Source organism: Lissotriton helveticus, chromosome 6, assembly GCF_964261635.1.
Source record: "Lissotriton helveticus chromosome 6, aLisHel1.1, whole genome shotgun sequence".
Classification (NCBI taxonomy): Eukaryota; Metazoa; Chordata; class Amphibia; order Caudata; family Salamandridae; genus Lissotriton; species Lissotriton helveticus.
In genome coordinates, this window is record NC_136067.1 from 859,780,741 (window position 1) to 859,801,138 (window position 20,398).

The window sequence follows — 20,398 nt, forward strand, 5'->3', positions numbered from 1 at the left end:
TGGTGTACTGTACCCAATTCTCCAACCAAACACACGTATGATATCCATATATCCATAACATATAGGAAGCAGGTGTCTTCGGTGAAGGAAGTATTTTTCCCTCTCTCGTAACTACCTCTTTGTCTTTTACAAACATGTTTTTCAGCCTTTTAAACCATGAAGGTTTCTTTTTGTCATCATCATAATAGTAATATGACATTTTCGGTAAACTTTCCTGCTTTCAAAAGATCGCGTACTATTCTGTTGCTGATTCCGTATCACCAACCTATCACAGCGCGGTTTGCACTAATGCACCAGTTAGAACACGATACGTCACTATAGTGCTTAACCAATAGCCTTTGCTGCGTTCTGTGATGAACCAATCATCTCCTACTCTGTCTCGGTCACGTGGACCAATCCCAGCGCGACACTTTCGACGTCACCAGCGCTCCGGCTTCTGCAGCGCCGACTGACCCCTCCTTTACAGGGTTTTTCCAAGAAGCCGTATTTACAACATATTTTACAAAATCAGTTAGTAACTTACACAAAACAATTCCACTAATCTGTTTCGCTAACAAAGTGATAGATTTCTCAATCACTCAAGTATTCTGTCACCGGAGTAGACAACGCTTATCTCCTCAGAATTTTTAGACTCGTTGATAAAATAGCACAACCCTATTTTACCCTTCTAATAGGCAATAACAAACTCGTTTCTCCAGGAAAGCACATACAGAGATCTTTTTCACCTCCTTGGAGACAATCCCAGAGTTTCACCAGAACCCGTATTGCAATATCATTTACACATGTTCATACGGAAAACCCTATTCATATACGCATGAACTCTGTATCACCAGTAGGCAGCGCGTCCATCTAACCCACCACAGAATTCCTCTACCGTTAGTAAAGTAGACGCCGCTCCTTTACCCTTCTTCCAAGCTCGGGTTAAGACCTATTACTCTCCCAGCAGTAAGTTTTAATCAGGATACGCAATTATCCCTGTGCTTGAAGGCTGAAATTTCATAGAATGTCCTCACTATACATTTATCCTTTCACACCTATTGTCCCTAAACAGTGATATGCGACGATACCACCGCAGTATTCGGCGATACTCCTTTTTTGAAACAGACTAATGCACTGTGCGACTTTACCTTGCCACACTTCCTCCGCCTGCAGACAGAGGCACTGGCTTCACGCAACACTGGGAAGCCTTTTCAAAACTACATATAACGTAATACAAACTCAACAGATGTTAGTCATAAATCTATGCATCAAATTGTATATATTACTTTATACATAACTCTAGCTAATTTCCTTAGCAACCACTACTCTGCTACCAAGAAATAACTGCTACAGTGTGGCTCCACAAATCATTTCTAATCAATACTCACCATTTCCCTGAAACCTTTAAGCACACAACTATTTGTCAGTGGGACCCATAACACTGCACGTTTACTCTATTCACTTACACTTGGCTTCAGGGCTTTTGGTGAATCACACTGGAGAAATGCTGTAACATTTGGTGGAGTGTCTAAAACCTATTTAAATCAGTTATTATTTACACCTACGGATTATTACACTTTACCGTGGTTTTATTCAAACATTTAACTATTCAGACGCACCACCATAGTGGCAATGCATCTGCTAGAAAGAAAATTAGGCGTAGGAAAATCACAAGACCAGCTTTTAAAATTCCATTTTCCCAATTTTATTAAAAGCAAAACTTTATTATGTCTGACATTTATGCATTAATAAATTCTTTATTCAGTAAAATCTTAAACTTTATTTCAAAATGATCATTTTATTTAGAGCTCAGGAAAAATGGCTTATTTTAGAAGTCAGTTAAAGTTTAGCAAAGAACAGATAGTTCCAAAATCATTCTCTCCTAACATCCCTAACTAACACCCTCATCGTATCCTTCAGTCCTGCAAAGCAAACAAATAAAGTTTATAAGATTCTTACAACCAGGAATCGGTCATCAGTCGGGCAGCACTTCCAGTAGAAATCGAAGGAGCGACCCCTTCTAGACAAAACCAGGGTTTTTTATACCCTAATTTCCTAACTTAATCTATCTAAAAAGTAACTATCACTACTTATTCGAACTCTGATTGGACAAATTTGGGGTGGGTGAGCATCTTCTCACCATTACAACATCATTTTCTCGACGATTCAGCAGAAAAATAAAGGGTCTTTGTTTTAGGACAGTCCATAGCTTAGCTATTTCCTCGAGTTGAAACATTGAAAGCTTTTCCCATGATCACAACATTCAAGCGTCCATGTTTGGCACCCATCCTAGGTTCCGGGCCAAGGTAGCCTTGAACCTCCTCGAGCACAGGCAGTTCACTCTGACTTGCAGGCTTTTGGCGCACCTGAGCTGTCCAGCTCTTGCTCACAGTTTACCCAAGCATCCATCTTTTATTTAGGCCTCAGAGGCCACTTTTGGAACTATCATAGAAACAAACACAAATTCATGTTAATTATTGAAATAAAACCTTTCTGTTTACCTCCCACCATACTAATGTTTCCCCATTAGTTGTTACCTAGCAAAATAAGCCACATAAATGCGTTTTATACTTACATAATAGACCACTTCTTAGCACAAAACGTATACAATAAGCACATTTAGTCTGCGTTTGTTTACATTTAAACTGCGCATTAATCCACAACACAATAACAACACATATTAATTAATTATACGGTAACATGCAAGCAAAATTAGTACTCCCGTGTATAGAATAATGTATGCATCTTATACTATGGTTGATTAATTTACACAAACATGTTATTAGTGAATGTTAACATTATGGGACATTGACTTTGAGAGGGGTACACAAAATGTTGCGTTTGCCACCTCGCTCCATCAGTGCCTCTTAAAGAGTGCAGCACAAACGGAATTAAAAGAGCAAACCCATTTAAACTAAGCGCCAGCCTTTCCATCTTCAAACAGGAGTCGAAAGTGAAAGGCAACAATTACTTACACTTTTATTTGCCAAGTCTGAGAGCTGAGTGAGTGCACAGGCGGGAGAGGACTTACTATGAATTACCTTCAATACTTCAATATAACCCCTGCCTTGTGCAGGTTTCTAAAAGGGCACTCACTGTGCCAGGAGCCACGCACCAGCCCGCTGACCCAGGTAGGATGGATAAAAGGGCACAGAAAATGTAAACCATTTAGTCGGAGGTGACGAGTGGGCTCTTCTTCTCAAGCCTCCACCACCTCCCCCGGGGGACATAGGATGAAGGCTGAAATATGCAACTCGAGTCCTTCAATTGTACTCCTGGTGAGACTACAGCGAGTCTGTAAATCAGAGTCAGAGTAACTCCTATACTGCGAAAGGTAAAAGAACAAGTATTACGTTTAAATCTGAGTGCGGCGCCGCTTCACGGCACCGGGCTCGGTTTATTTATATACTTTTTAACTTTAACACTGAGCGCAGTGTCCTTGAAGCAGGCGCTGCGCTCAGGGTTTAAGTTAAAAAATATATAAATAAACCAAGCGCGGTATCCGTGAGGAGGTGCCGCGCTCAGATTCAAAGTTAAAAAAACAGCAGCTGTGTCTGAGGGAAGGGTCTGCTCGGAGAGAGAGGCAGAGGGACGGGGAAACAAATAGTGCTTGCACAGAAATTAGACCCCATAGTCTAAGGACGCCAGTAAAAGAAAAAATCTCGGTGCGCGGTGCCAAAAGGGGACAGGGCGGCAACAAGGAGGGACTAGGAAGCCTCCTTTACAATGAGAAGCCTGCGTTTAGCCTAAGCTATGACACCGGCCAATGGGAAGAGGGGGCAGGGCTTCAAGTCCCCTTCCTCGACCGAATTGATTTCAAGAAGCTCTCGGATGCCGAGAGCAGCGCGCGCTGCTTTCGACAGCTGAGACCTAAAAAGGACAAACTCATTTTAAAGGAAAAATGGGAAATATGTGGAAGACAGGAGGACAGACCTAGAACGTAGAAGGCTACTGGCATAAAAGTAGTGTAAAACTGATCTTAGGTAGAAAAAGTGAGGATGAGAGTCCGAATCGGAGGCAGGGGTGAGCGGTACAGATGAAAGGGCAATATGAACACATGTTGATGAGAGTTGGACATCAGTGGAAACAGAGGTCAGGTGAGACAATGAGGTAAAAGGTAGAAGAATACTGGGTTAATGTGATAAGTATAGAACAAAGGTGTTGATCTGAGGTAGACTGGGAATGATTGGGTTTAAGGAAAGACTGGACTGATAGAGTTAAGAATAGAGTTTGGGAAATAGAAATGAAAGTAGAACAACATGTTGAAGTTGAGGTAATCAAGAGCTTGTGTGAGATCATGGACATCAATTAGAGGTCGCCAGAGGTTTCATTTTGTAACCCATGACTTGCCCTTTACTACCACTGGCTGAGTCTCTGCGGTTACCTCAGTGGGGAAGAATATTGCAGAGGGGTGTTTCATCCTCAAAAAGTAAACAAGCGTGAATGTTGGCTGCGGAGCTGCTTGTCTTTAAAACATACTAAGCAACATTCTGTGTCAAAAAGAGATAGGGTTTTTAGGTTTGAATACCACAAATTGGCATAATCACAACATCACCAGAACATAATATCACATGCCTTTTGGCCCAATAATGACATCATAGGAAATCACGTACCATTATATGATACACTTGATTAGATAAAAAATAAATGACATGACACGAATGAGTGACCTCAGAGCAATCTTCAGCTCACATATCTAAAACAAATGAAGTGCATTGATGTGAGAAGCAGAAGTAAGTAGGAGCACATTCTGCAGGGCTCCACTTACAATCTGATACTAAATCTGCATTCAGAAAATGTATGGAAAGTAGGAGCATATTCAAAGCAAACTGATTCATCAACAAAGAGTCAGTTCCTCCAGCATTAACCAAGATTGAAACATCAACACCTGTATTTTTTGTTTAATAAACATGCGTGGTTCATTTTTTTATGCTCAAGGAGACCACACTCTTCTCCAAGATAATTCCATTACCAAACATGTGGTTTTATTTAGGCCTTTTATATTAAATGATGTCACTTCCTGGAATGTCATCAGTGTAACTGTTTCCCGGGATCATGTGAGGTGACTTCCTCTGGCGTCAGAAGAGGGGTGGGTCAAGGATCGTGGGAGGTCACTTCCGCAACCCCTGGCATTTTGAAAATCAAAGTTTATGTGTGAGATGGTCATGAGAGGGGAACAAAAGAAGAAAATACTGTAGAATCACATGTAGCGAATAGCGATGGAGCTAAGAGAGAAGGGCGGAGCCAGAAGGAAACTGAGAGAGATAGGATGGGAAGAGGACATGAGTTGAGATGGGGAGCAAAAATGAGAAAGCCAGATATGGGGTCGAGTGAAAGCACAGGTAAAGATGTCAGATACAAAAATGAAAGGTAACAGAAAAAGAGAATTAGGAGCTATATGGGTGAGACAAGGACAACATTAAAGATGCATGTGAGAAGCAGAGAGGCGTCTATATGTCACAAAGGCAATTCTGTATTTAAAATGTATGTTGTGTCTGTGTAAAGATGGCACCATCTGCAGTGCTTCGTCATTGATGGCCATTTGTCTGAATGCCTGCCTTGCAGGAATCCATCATTTCATCTGTCAGCATTTCATGAATGTCACTCTAGAGCATGGGTACTCACAAACTTTCTCTCTGGGGCCAAATTTACAGTGTGGTTTGTGTCGAAGGGCCGCACCAGTGGGGGCGGGGTCAATGGGGAAGGGGGTGGGGCTAGGGCAAAAAAAACCTGTGACCATGAGGTTGATCACATGTCCCTGCAGCGGACGCCTTCGTCCACTGAGCCACCAGACCCGACATACACGCATCTCCACATCTCCACATCTCTCTCTCTCCACATCTCTCTCTCTCCACATCTCTCTCTCTCTCTCTCTCTCTCTCTCTCTCTCTCTCTCTCTCTCTCTCTCTCTCTCTCTCTCTCTCTCTCTCTCTCTCTCTCTCTCTCTCTCTCTCTCTCCCTCCCTCCCTCCCTCCCTCTCTTTCTCCCTCTCCCTCCCTCTCTTTCTCTCCCTCTCCTTCCCTCTCTCTCCCTCTCCCTCTCTCCCTCTGTCTCTCTGTCTCCCTCTGTCTGTCTCACTCCCTCTGACTCTCTCACTCCCTCCCTCCAGCTCTCCCTCTGTCTCATTCACTCTGACTGTCTGACTGTCTTACTCTCTGTCTCACTCACCCTGACTGTCTCACTCTCTCTCTCTCTGTCTCCCTCTCTCTCTGTTTCCTTCTCCCTCACTCTATTTCCCTCCCCCTCACTCTATTTCCCTCTCCCTCACTCTATTTACCTCTCACTCTATTTCCCTCTCCCTCACTCTATTTACCTCTCCCTCATTCTATTTCCCTCTCCCTCACTCTATTTCCCTCTCTCTCCTTCCCTCTCCCTCCTTCCCTCTGTCTCCCTCTCTCTCTGTTTCCTTCTCCCTCACTCTATTTCCCTCTCCCTCACTCTATTTCCCTCTCCCTCACTATATTTCCCTCCCTCTCCTTCCCTCTCCCACATTCCCTCTGTCCCCCTCTCTCTCTGTTTCCTTCTCCTTCTCTCTATTTCCCTCTCCCTCACTCTATTTCCCTCTCCCTCACTCTATTTCCCTCTCTCCTTCCCTCTCCCTCCTTCCCTCTGTCTCCCCCTCTCTCCTTCCCTCTCCCTCATTCCCTCTGCCTCCCTCTCTCTCCTTCCCTCTCCCTCACTCTGAGGTCTCCCTCAATCTGAGGTTTCCCTCTCCCTCACTCTGAGTTCTCCCTCTCTCTCATTCCCTCTCCCTCACTCTGAGCTCTCCCTCTCTCTGAGGTCTCCCTCTCTCTCCTTCCCTCTCCCTCACTCTGAGGTCTCCCTCCCCCTGTCTCCCTCACTCTGTCTCCCTCACTCTGAGGTCTCCCTCTCTCTCCTTCCCTCTCCCTCACTCTGAGTTCTCCCTCTCTCTCATTCCCTCTCCCTCACTCTGAACTCTCCCTCTATCTGAGGTCCCCCTCTCTCTCCTTCCCTCTCCCTCACTCTGAGGTCTCCCTCCCTCTGTCTCCCTCACTCTGTCTCCCTCACTCTGAGGTCTCCCTACCTCTCCTTCCCTCTGTCTCCCTCACTCTCAGGTCTCCCTCTCTCTCATTCCCTCCCCCTCACTCTGAGGTCTTCCTCTCTCTGAGGTCTTCCTCTCTTTTCTTCTGTCTCCCTCCCTCTGTCTCCCTCGCTCTGTCTCCCTCGACCTCCCTCATTCCCTCCCTCCCTCGCTCTCTCTCCTTCCCTCCCTCGCTCTCCCTCCCTTGCTCTCCCTCCCTCGCTCTCCCTCCTTCTCTCTCTCTCTCGCTCTCCCTCGCTCCCTCGCTTGCTCTCCCTCTCTCCCTCGCTCTCCCTCCCTCGCTCTCCCTCCCTCCCTCGCTCTCCCTTCTTCCCTCTCTCTTGCTCTCCCTCGCTTGCTCTCCCTCCCTCCCTCGCTCTCCCTCCCTCGCTCTCCCTCCCTCGCTCTCCCTCCCTCACTCTCCCTCCCTTCCTTGCTCTCTCTCCCTCACTCTCCCTCTCTCGCTCTCCCTCCCTCTCTCTCTCTCCCTCGCTTGCTCTTCCTCCCTCGCTCTCCCTCCCTCCGTTGCTATCCCTCCCTCGCTCTCCCTCCCTCGCTCTATCTCGCTCCCTCTCTCTCTCTCCCTCACTTGCTTTCCCTCCCTCGCTCTCCCTCCCTCGCTCTCCCTTGCTCGCTCTCCCTCCCACCCTCCCTTGCTCTCCCTCGCTCTCCCTCGCTTGCTCACTCTCCCTCGCTTGCTCTCCCTCCCTCCCTTGCTCCCCCTCCCTCTCCCTCGCATGGTCTCCCTCCTTTGTTTGCTCTCCCTCCCTCGCTCTCCCTCCCTCCCTCGCTTGCTCTCCCTCCCTCCCTCGCTTGTTCCCTTGCTTGCTCTCCCTCCCTCCCTCGCTCCCTCGCTTGCTCTCCCTCCCTCGCTTGTTCCCTAGCTTGCTCTCCCTCCCTCGCTCTGTCTCCCTCGCTCTCCCTCCCTCCTTCGCTCTCCCTCCTTCCCTCTCTCGCTCTCCCTCGCTGCCTCGCTTGCTCCCCCTCCCTCGCTCTCCCTCCCTCGCTCTCCCTCCCTCTCCCTCCCTCCCTCCCTCACTCTCCCTCCCTCGCTCTCCCTCCCTTGCTCTCCCTCCCTCGCTCTCCTTCCCTCGCTCTCGCTCTCCCTTTCTCCCTCGCTTCCTCTCCCTGCTTCCCTCGCTCTCCCTCCCTCGCTCTCCCTCCCTCACTCTCTCCCTCGCCCTCCCTCCCTCGCTCTCCCTCCCTCGCTCTCCCTCCCTCCCTCACCCTCCCTTTCTTGCTCTCCCTTGCTTGCTCTCCCTCCCTTGCTCTCCCACCCTCGCTCTGCCTCCCTCCCTTGCTCTCCCTCTCTCGCTCTCCCTCCCGCTCCCTCTCCCTCCCTCCCTCGCTCTTCCTCCCTCGCTCTTCCTCCCTAGCTCTCCCTTGCTCCCTCGCTCTCCCTTCCTCCCTCCCTCGCTCTCCCTCGCACCCTCACTCTCCCTCGCTTGCTCTCCCTCCCTCCCTCGCTCTCCCTCGCTCCCTCGCTTGCTCTCCCTCCCTCTCACTCGCTTGGTCTCTCTCCCTCGCTTGCTCTCCCTCCCTCCCTCGCTCGCTCTCCCTCCCTCGCTTGTTCCCTCGCTTGCTCTCCCTTGCTTGATCTCCCTCCCTCGCTTGTTCCCTCACTTGCTCTCCCTCCCTCCCTCGCTTGCTCTCCCTCCCTCGCTTGCTCTCCCTCCCTCGCTCTCCCTCCCTCACTCTCCCTCCCTCCCTCTCCCTCCCTCGCTCTCCCTCGCTTGCTCTCCCTCCCTCGCTCTCCCTCGCTCCCTCGCTTGCTCTCCTTCCCTCCCTCGCTTGCTCTCCCTCCCTCCCTCGCTCTCCCTTGCTTGCTCTCCCTCCCTCTCCCTCACTCTCCCTCACTCCCTCGCTTCCTCTCCCTCCCTCTCCCTCGCTCTCCCTCGCTCCCTCGCTTGCTCTCCCTCCCTCCCTAGCTCTCCCTCCCTCCCTCGCTCTCCCTCGCTTGCTCTCTCTCCCTCTCTCTCACTCTCCCTCACTCCCTCGCTTGCTCTCCCTCCCTCCCTCACTTGCTCTCCCTCCCTCGCTCTCCCTCACTCTCCCTCGCTTGCTTTTCCTCCCTCTCCCTCCCTTGCTCCCTCGCTTGCTCTCCCTTCCTCGCTTGCTCTCCCTCCCTCTCCCTCCTCACCCTGCCTGTGTGTGCCAGGGCTGTGACAGCTTCCAGGCGCACACACACAGCCGCACCCAAGAACTTCACAGGTCTGGCATGTTAATGAGGCTTTGTTCACCTCTCAGCGCCCCTGCAGCCCCACTCTGACGGGAATCGCCCAGCCCCCACAGAGCAACAGAGTCTGAGTCGCGGTCTGGTTGACAGACACTCTTAAAAAAAAAAAAAAAAACTCAGGTACGATGTCTGGAAGGTCCGCGGGCCGCCAGGGAAGGCTTGCAGGGCCGCCACCGGCCCGCGGGCCGTACTACATGCCTTACGGTGCCAACTGAAAATGCCGCAGGAGGGCGCCACAAAGCAACAAATGGTGCTGTGAGGGCACTATGGCTGCCTGTGATGGATTCTCTCAAACATTTTGAGCATGCATTCCAAGTTTTCCATAATCTTGATGCTGGCTTTCCCACTATGGTAAAAAAAGGCGTGGCCTGGGCAGGAGCAGCTAAACGTTTCAGGTTAGGCACAGAGTGATGAAATGTGAATATTTGTTAATAGCACACCATTGTACCAAGATCAATTAATCGTGTCCCCTTGTATTTAAGAACGCGAGAGTCTCACTTCAGCAGCAAGCTTCCAGCCAGGGGCGAACCTTCTAGTGGTGCAGCAGGTGCAGTGGTACTGGGGCCTAGAGGCCTGATAGGCAAACTGAACCCTGATTGCTTTCATTATTTAAACAGCAGCCAGGGATCCCATTTCCCTCCCTGCAGTAGGGGCCCCGGCACAACCGCTACTGTTCCCGTTAAATCCGTGCAATTCATGAACATATTCAAAATTCCCAGATGGTAACTTTGCTCTGCATCTTAATCAGCGATTTCGAAACAACGTTAAGGCACAAGGAGGTGCAGCCTGGACCAATTCTATGCAATACCATAGAGATACGTTATTCCTGTGATTACAGAAAATGCATATGAGAGAATTTATTCACGCGATTACAGAAAATTCATATGAGAGAATTATCTTAAATGCAAATTAAGCGAAATCCTCAGAGCTTCTTAACAAAACAAATTGCCTATGTGCATTGGGTTCGTTTGTGTTCAGCAAACACGTAGGTACAGAAAAGAGTACTTTGTTATGACGATAGTCTGACCTTGAGAATGACAAACCATCCCCACCAAACATTTCTATTCTAATTTTTTTTTTACGAATGGTTTTCCATCTAGCTGAAGAGGGTTCGCAGCTCGTTCAGCTAAAAAGGGAAGTTATCTTATAGGGCCAGATGCTACTCCTAACGTCCTAGGAAGGCTGTGAAACCCACGCCGGCCATCGCCTATGCAAAGCCTTCATGTATGAACTGAAAACCCGCTGTTTGTAGGGGTTTCCTCCTCGCCATGCTGTTCACCATGTCATATCAGTTCTTCAGGGGAGACCTAGTGACGAGAGCCGATATTGTGTGACACATGGTGGCACTGTGGCACCGTGAGAGTTGGCGAGACTTAGGGCCATATTATCAAGAAAGGGCGATACATTATCGCCGCTTTTATCGGCAGGAAACTGCCGCTAAAGCGGCGATAATGGGCTTGATAATATGGCCTTGTGAATACCCATAGCAGCCCAGGTTAACCCCAGAACCTGGGCAGCTATGGGTACTCACAAGGCCATATTATCAAGCCCATTGTCGCCGCTTTAGCGGCAGTTTCCTGCCGATAAAAGCGGTGATAATGTATCGCCCTTTCTTGATAATATGGCGCTTAATCACTAGTGTTTGTCTTGTTGAGTGTTATCGCTTAAAGCATGCCTTCACAGATTGTTCACTGCAAACACTTCTTTTTCGGATTTATTTGATTTTTGGGGATATACTTACAAGGGGATAGCGCCACCAGAATGTCACATTTAGTAACGTTTGGTGGCGCTATGCCCTCCTCCACATTTACAAATCGACGCTAAGCCACTTTGAGTGGCATAACACTCCCGTGTAAGTATGACGCCTTTACACGCATCGCTTTGCGTGAAAGGGGTGTGCAATGGGTGTTGCTGTGTGCGTTCCACCACAACACCAATTGCATTTTGATGCTGCCCCAGATTTACAAGGATGTGTAAATCTGAGGCAGCGCCAAAAACTAACGCCATGCAGTAGCAGGCGTTGGAATGGTCCAACGAAGAGAAATACTATTATTTCTCCTTGTTTTTGCTTTTTCTATGTGTTCTGCCTTCTGCAGCAGACACAGAAAGAGCAAAATACCATTAATGATTGTTTATGTGCTAGTAGTGTCCCTTCCTACACATAAACAATCATTAAATAATGATGATTTGTTACTTCTATGTTTGCTGCAGAATGCAGAACACAAAGAAGTAACAAATCGACATTACTGATTGTTTATGTGCAAGAAAGTAAACCTTCCTGCACATAAAAAAATCATTCCCCGCAACTCAGCACCCTTACACTATGGTACAATGGTGCCTGCGTTTGCAGCAAATTTTATCGCCAGCGAAAACACGGGGTGCGTCGTATTGTTGTAAATATGGCACATCCATTCGTTTTGGAAATGTCGGAGCATCGCACTGACAAATTTTGTGGAGCCCCGCGCTCCGACATTTCCTTGTAAATATCGTCTCTGAAACCTAATTGGCAAAGAGTTATGTTGTTGACGGCATAGATGTAACTTTCACAAAGCAGTCCTTGGTTCCCTACACTGCCAAACCAAGAGCCAGCTGGCAAGGACTTGACATAAGAGTATTAGAATCATGACAAAGTGTACTTTTCGAATCCTTTGCTATAAAATGCTGGCACTCTGCTTTCAAATTTTGATCAGTGATAACGATTTCAAAATTGTGCAGGCTAATGTTTGGTACCAAGATTTTCAGCCTTATTTATGGCACAGTAACGCAACACAGCGAGGCAAGTCACCTTGCTGCTCTGTGTTACATGGAAAGGGCAGGAATGCGCTGTATTTGAAAGAAAACGACGTATTCCTGTCCTTGTCCCTGCACTGGCGTCGTTTTGGCTGTCTTGCAGCAACACAGGCACCCGTACACCATGGTGCAAGGGTGCCTGTATTGAAGACAGGATTGTTTTTGTGCAGGAAGGGAAATACCTTCCTGCACAAAAGCAATCCTGAGTGGCTAATTCCTCTTTCTATGTCTGCTACAGAATGCAGCACCTATAGCGGCAGTACCAAGGAGAAATTAAGATATTTCTCCTTGTTATGCCTCATCTGGGGAGGTGTATCTTTTTGGCGCATTCCCAGGTTTACCAGTTGTGGTAAATCTGGGACTAAATAAAAAACCATGGGAGTTGTGTGGGAATAGCCACACAACGCCCAAAGAATTCCTCCCAAGTGCAGAGTAAGGCAACGCAGCGATTAGCTCTGCGTTGCTTTACTTGCGATTTATGGAGCCACTCATGGCCACACAAGGTGGCCTTGCGAGGCTTCATAAATCTCTTTTTTGTTTTGTGTCACTCTTGCACCCTGTTGCGTGGTGCAAGCGCTTCGCAACGGGGCTCGTAAATACGCCTTGTTTCTTGTAGGAGAACCCAAAGACGCAAAAGATACAAGCAAAGGATTGTGGGAAATGGTCACTCTCAGCATATTCTAGTATGGAGTAACTTGAGCAGCAAGGAGTAGTGCGGCTGTTAATCATACACAAGGTCAGCTCATAAGAAAATTCCATCAGCTTCTCAACTCAGCGATCACTGGCGCCCAACGACGGAAAGCTAAGATGAGGAATGAGTCAGAGTCAGCCATATGAAAATTAATTGGATTACACTCTTGGGGCTCACTTGCTGATTTTTAACACAAAACTCTTCTGCAGAAAAAAAAAATGCTGTGATGCTTTGTGCAAGGGGGAAACACAGTGCTGAGCCATGTTTTCTAAGGCAGGCCTGCTGCCACTCTAATTAGGCCGCCTTGTGCGCCACACAGGCTTGCACCTTGACGAAGAGCTGAGGGTGTATAGCATAAGTTTTGTACTGGAAGTATACCCTTTCAGTAGAAATTCCTATGCCTTGACAAACTCAGCAGGATACCACTCATTGGATGTATGCTGTGAACTTCAGCAGTTTTTTTTGGACAAATTGAACATTTCTCTTTCTTAAGGTCTACTTCAAGAAGGCATTTGTTTTCGGCACTAAGCCTGGTTTGGCTATTTTAGTTGATTGGGCTTTGTGTCAAAACCTTTGACTTCGCAGATGCCACAAAATAAAGCAGCACAAGAGCTATTTACACTGAGAAAATGTTACCTTTCCAGTACAATAAGACACACAAGACCTGTCACCCTGGAAAGTAAAATACCAACATGTCACCTTTCATCACTTTGCAGAGGCAAAACGCCTTAGTAATTCGGGGCCCTTGGTAAATCCAGACCTTAGTAAATTTGGGCCCTTTTACATTGAAAATGCTAGTTCAGGTGATACGGTCTTCTATTCAGTGTTAAAATTGGTCATTTTGACTGCTGCATGTGCAAACAAAGGGCCTCATTTATGAAAAGTGAAGCATCGCTGTGGGAAAACAGCGATGCGTCACTTTTCCTTGCGCCCTCCTAGCGACATGATGGATGCATCATATTTACTGTGTGACGTATCATGTCGCAAGGAATGACAGATATGTCACTTTTACTGATGTATTTGTCGGTGTAAAACTGATGCATTGCTGGAGTTGTGTCGGAAGTGTGACGCAACTCCAGCAATGCAGGGGGAGGGCTTTGGATATAGCACTGGGTCACCCTTACGCCTGTCATGTGGCAGGCATATGGTTTTGACACATTTGCGTCATAGAAGTACTGCTGTGTAATCTCATAGATTTCACTGCATCACTTCTACGAGGCTTACTTGCGTGGGAACGCCATCCCTGCATACATTGTACCTGACGTAAGTATAATGTAGCGCAGGGTTTGTAAAGTTGCGCATCTGCTTAGATGCATCATTTTGTAAATAGGGCGCAACAGAGGCATGTTTTATACCGCCGATGCGTCACAAAAAGTGAAGCAACGGCAGCAGAAAACTGTAACAAGGCCTCATAAATAAGGCCAAAAGTCTTTCTTTTAATACTTTTGCTGGCTAATAGATGTTTAAATATTAAGCTTAAATGCATTATGGATGGGGTTTAGTCCTTTATGTGCCAGTTTTGTGGGGCTATGGTAAACGAAATGTTTGTTGAGCTCAAACATAGCGAACAGTCAATTCTTGTGGAAGGTGGTAAGCAGTAGCGGCCCATGCAGGTAAGTGGTTATATTTATTTATTTAATTTACATTCCTTATCCCGTCGTTTGTCACTTTCACCAACCCCCCGCCCACTACGCTTACCTGCATGGGCCACCACTGGTGTTAAGGCCCTCATTATCAGTGGCTCTGTAAATTATGATTCTTGTGCAAACACCTGTTTATGCAGTGATCGCAAGTATGCGTTACAATGTTTACTGCCTTGGTAATTGCAGACCACAATAAAGATCGTGCCTCTCATTAAATTTCAGCAGGTCAAAGCTATTTGAGATTTCAGTGGGGCAAATGCCTGATATGTACAGGGAAATGTGGATTTTAGTGCTTTAAGCACCAACATATGCATATTATACCCCATTCTGAACACACCAGTGTTGGATTTTATCATGTGTGATAATGATCACACCAAACATTGGACCACCCATAATGAAGGCCCAAATAGTGTTTTGTAATGAACTTGCAAACATATGGCTTTGAGAACTGCTGTGAGAGGCCAGGAATGCGCCAGGGCTGAAGGTCAATATAAATAATTATTTAGTTTGGAAAGCCTTAGTCAGGACACCATCAGACTGGAGACAAAAAAGTGGAGAAATTAAAAACAAGGCAAGAGGCCTTCTCTATTTATGCAGATAGGATATGGAACACTAGACTTGTTATGTTATGTTATGTTATGTTATGTTATGTTGTTGGGTGTCTTATAAAGTGAGCGGCTACTCGGGCAGAGTGTCCCGGCGCTATACAGATCTGTAGAGGAGTGGCCAGAGAAACGCAGACAGACTATAGGCCAAAAAGCCAAGTCTTCAGCCCTTTCCTGAAGGACAACAGATTATCCAGTTTCCTAAGGGAAAGGGGAAGTTTGTTCCAGAGTTGAGGGGCCAGCAATCTGTAAGAACGCACGCAACCTGAGCTTCATCCTGGACTCCTCCCTCTCCATGACCAGACAAGTCAACGCCGTCTCCTCATCGTGCTTCAACATCCTACGCATGCTACGCAAGATCTTCCGGTGGATCCCCACCGAGACCAGGAAGACGGTCACCCAGGCCCTCGTCACCAGCCGACTGGACTACGGCAACGCCCTCTATGTCGGAACCACCGCCAAACTCCAGAAGAGACTCCAGCGGATCCAGAATGCCTCAGCACGACTCATCCTGGACATCCCCCGTCGCAACCACATCTCCGGACACCTGAGAGACCTGCACTGGCTCCCGGTCAACAAGAGAATCACCTTCCGTCTCCTCACCCACGCACACAAAGCCCTGCACAACCAAGGCCCAGGATACCTCAACAGCCGCCTCAACTTCTACGCTCCCAAACGCCAGCTTCGATTGACCGGCCACGCCCTCGCCGCCGTCCCCCGCATCCGAAGAGCCACCACAGGGGGAAGGTCCTTCTCCTACCTCGCCGCCAAGACTTGGAACTCCCTCCCGACCCACCTCCGCCTGACCCAGGACCATCTCGCCTTCAGGAACCAGCTCAAGACCTGGCTGTTCGAGTAGTAGCGGACCCCCCCTCCCCTAGCGCCTTGAGACCCTCCGGGTGAGTAGTGCGCTATACAAATGCTTTGATTGATTGATTGATTGATTAAGAACGACCTCCAATGCGCGCGCGTTGGGTGGCTGGGACAATAGCCAATGCTTGCGAGGCAGAGCGGAGAGGTCTAGAGGGAAAATAGAACTGGACTCTTTTCCTTAAGTACACAGCACCAATACCATGCAAAGATTTAAAGGCCATGGTGAGAGTTTTAAAATGGATATGTTTCCGCACCGGCAGCCAATATAGCTCGTTCAGGAGAGTTGAAGTATGGGCCCTACGACTGAGGCCAAAAATGGCCCTGGCCGCCGAGTTCTGAACCGATTGGAGGCGTGCAAGAAGGTAATCTGGAAGGCACAAATAGAGTACATTGGCGTAATCAAGCCTAGAGCCGATCAATGCCTGAACCGTAATTCTCCTGTGGCAATGGGAGAGAAAGGGAAGGAATTTCCTAAGGGTTCGCAACAGGGCAAAACACTGGCCGACTAAATTAAGAATCTGGGGTTTGAGAGTTAAGCCGTTATCAATTTTTACACCCAGATTCTTCGCCACTGAGATGGCTGATGAAGGAGGATGCATATCAGCAGGCCACCAGGATTTTCAATGGGTGTCAGGGGGGCAGCCAAAGAAAATATTCTCGGACTTATCCGAGTTACATCTTAGCTGGTTCTGTTGAAACCAAGAAAAGACTGCCTCAAGGCAGCTCCTGATGGAATTACCGGCGAACTCAGTGTTTTTATCGCAGATAAAAAGAAGCTGCGTATTGTCGGCGTAGGACACAATTCGGGCTCCTTGAGATTCCACCAGGTCAGCCAGGGGAGACAGATAAATGTTAAAAGGAGTGGGGCTCAATACTGAACCCTGTGGAACTCCCACATTCAACGGGGGAACAGTAGCCGAAAAGGGAGGGGCCCAGATCACTTGTTGGCGGCCAGACAGAAAAGACACGAACCAATTGAATACCGTCCCTCTCAGTCCAATCTCCTGGAGTCTTGAGAGGAGACGACCGTGAGGGACGGTATCAAAGGCCGCCGACAAATCCAATAGCACCAACATCGCCTTCCCTCCACAATCCAGCACCTCCTTAATAGACTCCGTGACTTCCAATAACGCAGTCTCAGTGCTCAAATTTGAGCGGAAACCGGACTGAGTATGGTGCAGGATATCTCGGGTTTCAAGGAAGTTGGACAGAGTGGAATGGATGTGCTTTTCCACAATTTTAGCCAAAGCAGGGAGCAGCGAGATCGGTCTATAGCTAGAGTGCTCTAAGGGGTCCAAATTAGTTTTTTTTAGCAGTGGAACGATGTGCGCCTTTTTCCATACACTAGGGACGGTGCCAGTTTCGAGAGAGGCATTGAGGAGAGGGTTAATAATAGGGTTAATACCATGTGCCATTTTGGCCAGGATTTTAGCAGGGCAAGGATCAGACGGTGAGCCGGATTTTAACTTTAATAGCAGATCAAGTGACATTTGGGGAGATAGAGGGGGAAAAGTTAGGAGCATATCATTTTCAGGGAGGGAACACATTACAGAAGGATTTGAGCCAGGAGTACTTGTAGAAACACTAGGCAAAAAAGAGGCCTGGATGCCAAGAATCTTATTGGTAAAGAAACTAGCCAATTGCTTGACCCAGGATCCTGAGGGGGAGGATTTAGGGATTAAGGAAGAAGGGGAAGTAAACTCCTTGACAATTTTAAAAATGTCTTTGCTAATGTTACCCGCCGCATCAATTCTTCTAGAAAAGTACATTTTCTTCTCTGCAACGATAGCCCTATGATAGCCTTTAATGAGATCTTTATAAGTCTCTTTGGATGAAGCATCGAAGCATTTGCACCACGTTCTTTCGGCTTTCTTGCAACTCCTTCTGGTCTCATGAAGTGCAGAAATGAACCAGGGAGCCGATGTACTTTGGACAGATTTAGACTGAGTAGGGATGGGTGCTAACTCATCAAGGCGCTGCGTAAGCCATGACTGAAAGAGGGTAAGGTCATCAACCAGCTCACCCGTGAGCTGGCAAGGATGCGTATCAAGAGATTGCTCCAACATATCAGCTGTGACCCGATGATAAGGGCGAAAGGCCGTAGACTGTGAGTCTGCGCCACCATTGGCTGCTTTTGAAATGCCCGATATGTCAAAGTTCAATAAGTAGTGATCTGACCAGACCAAACGTAACGGCGGGAGACAGATAATAGGAATAGAAGAGTATATTTGGTCCAAAATGTGACCTTTATTATGAGTCGCAGAAAAAATGTACGGTGATAAGCCAAATGTGCTAGTAATATCTCGAAGTTTCAAGGAGTCCGCTGCCTCGGCGTCATCCATATGGATATTAAAATCCCCTAGGAGTAAGCAATGCTTACATTTCATGATCAATGGGGACATGGCCGTATGAAGGTCATCACAAAAAGTGCTAGAGTGGCCGGGTGGCCTGTACAGCAACAGACCAGCACACGAGGGGGGGTGGAGAAAGACAAACAAAAACTAAGTGACTCCACCCCTAAGATGTCCTCTGTCTCAACCACTGAGCAAGAGTATCGCCTGTCTACCACAATGGCAACTCCCCCTCCCCTACCTACAGCTCGATCTTTCCTCGCCATATAGTAGTTCGGGGGAAGAGCGGTAGAGATGTCAGGGCTAGAAGAGTCGCCAAGCCAGGTCTCTGTCAGAAAAAGGCATGCCCGCTTACACTCGGTTAAAAGATTAAAAAGATCCAGGGCATGTTTGCCCAGGGACCGCATGTTAAGTAGCATGCAGGAATGAGAGCTTCCCCTGATCGACGCCCGATCAGGGGAATTAGTCGCACATGTAGTGTCCTGACTGACGGATGTGGTCAAGGTCGCCCATCCGCATAACGCACAGTTTAAGACAGCGGCAGAGGGGTCGCACAAGGGCTCCTGGCAGTCGCAGCCAATATTTCCCCTTAGGCCGTTAAAAAATACAGAGTCATATCTATGTGTGATAACAGGGGTGTGAGTTAGGGGTTCATTAGCGTGGACGAGCCGGGGCGCCTCCGGGACGCGGACGGGCGCAGACGGGCTTACCTTTGGCGCACCTTCGGCACGCGCAAGGCACGCCCGCTGCACTCGTCCGCTGCACGTCCTCGGAGGCATTAGAGTTATGTAGGGAGAGGAAGTAGGTCAAAGGACGCTAACCACTAGCGTGCCTACCTGATTCCCCCCAAGATGATGGCCGCGCTGCAGGCGGCGTCCAATGTACAGCGTGGAGTCAGGTAAGGCATAAAAAAACACACGCTGTAGCATCCACGCCCAAAATCAACTGAGGCAGTAGTATAGAAGCACACTAGCCCCCGAAAATAAAATTTCTAACAGTCGTTGTCATTCACACTGTTAGAAGAGCATAAAAAGGTATACAGACACAAGCGTTTTTTAAAATCAATGTGCGTGCAAGTTCCCGGCTGAGCCTCAGGAACAGATCTGATGCGGCGAGGAAAGTCCGACCTTTTAAGGTCACAGGATGCTAACTACTAGCGTGCCAACCTGATTCCCCCCAAGATGGCGGCCGCGCTGCAGGCGGCGTCCAAACTACAGCGTGGAGTCAGGTAGGGCAGAAAAAAACACACGCTGTACCATCCACGCCCAAAATCAACTGAGGCAGTAGTATAGAAGCACACTAGCCCCGAAAATAAAATTTCTAACAGACGTTGTCATTCACACTGTTAGAAGAGCATAAAAAGGTATACAGACACAAGCGTTTTTTTTAAATCAATGTGCGCGCAAGTTCCCGGCTGAGCCTCAGGAGCAGATCTGATGCGGCGAGTAAAGTCCAACCTTTTAAGGTCACAGGATGCTAACCACTAGCGTGCCGACCTGATTCCCCCCAAGATGGCGGCCGCGCTGCAAGCGGCGTCCAAACTTCAGCGTGGAGTCAGGTTGGGCAGAAAAAAACACACTCTGAAGCATCCACGCCCAAAAACAACTGAGGCAGTAGTATAGAAGCACACTAGCCCCGGAGAATAAAATTTCTAACAGTCGTTGTCATTCACACTGTTAGAAGAGCATAAAAAGGTATACAGACACAAGCGTTTTTTAAAATCAATGTGCGTGCAAGTTCCCGGCTGAGCCTCAGGGCTGCTGCAACTCTGCTGCAGTTTAGAAAAGAGCTGCAGACTCTCCACTTCAAAAAACGTGATATCATGATGTAGTACCAGTCCGGAAACAAGCTACCCACCCTATTACACTGAGGATGTGTCTTTGCATTTGACCCTGTGCAGTCCTCAGCTGCCTAGATTTACACACTACAAATTGCACATACATACAGAGTGGCAAGAGCTTTAACACGAAATTCTTGTGCATTGGTTGAAATATTGGAGTGATTAATGATGAAGCTCAGTAAGTTAGATTACCATAGGTCCAGTGTTAAGAGTCTGGTAAAACAACGGACAATAGACCAGAGTCAGTGCATCGGGTAAACTCTTCGCACGTTTTGAAGCTAACCAGGGAGAGTTTGCATTGGTATAAATATCCTTAGCTATATTAGTTAAATTTTCTGAGTCAGTAAC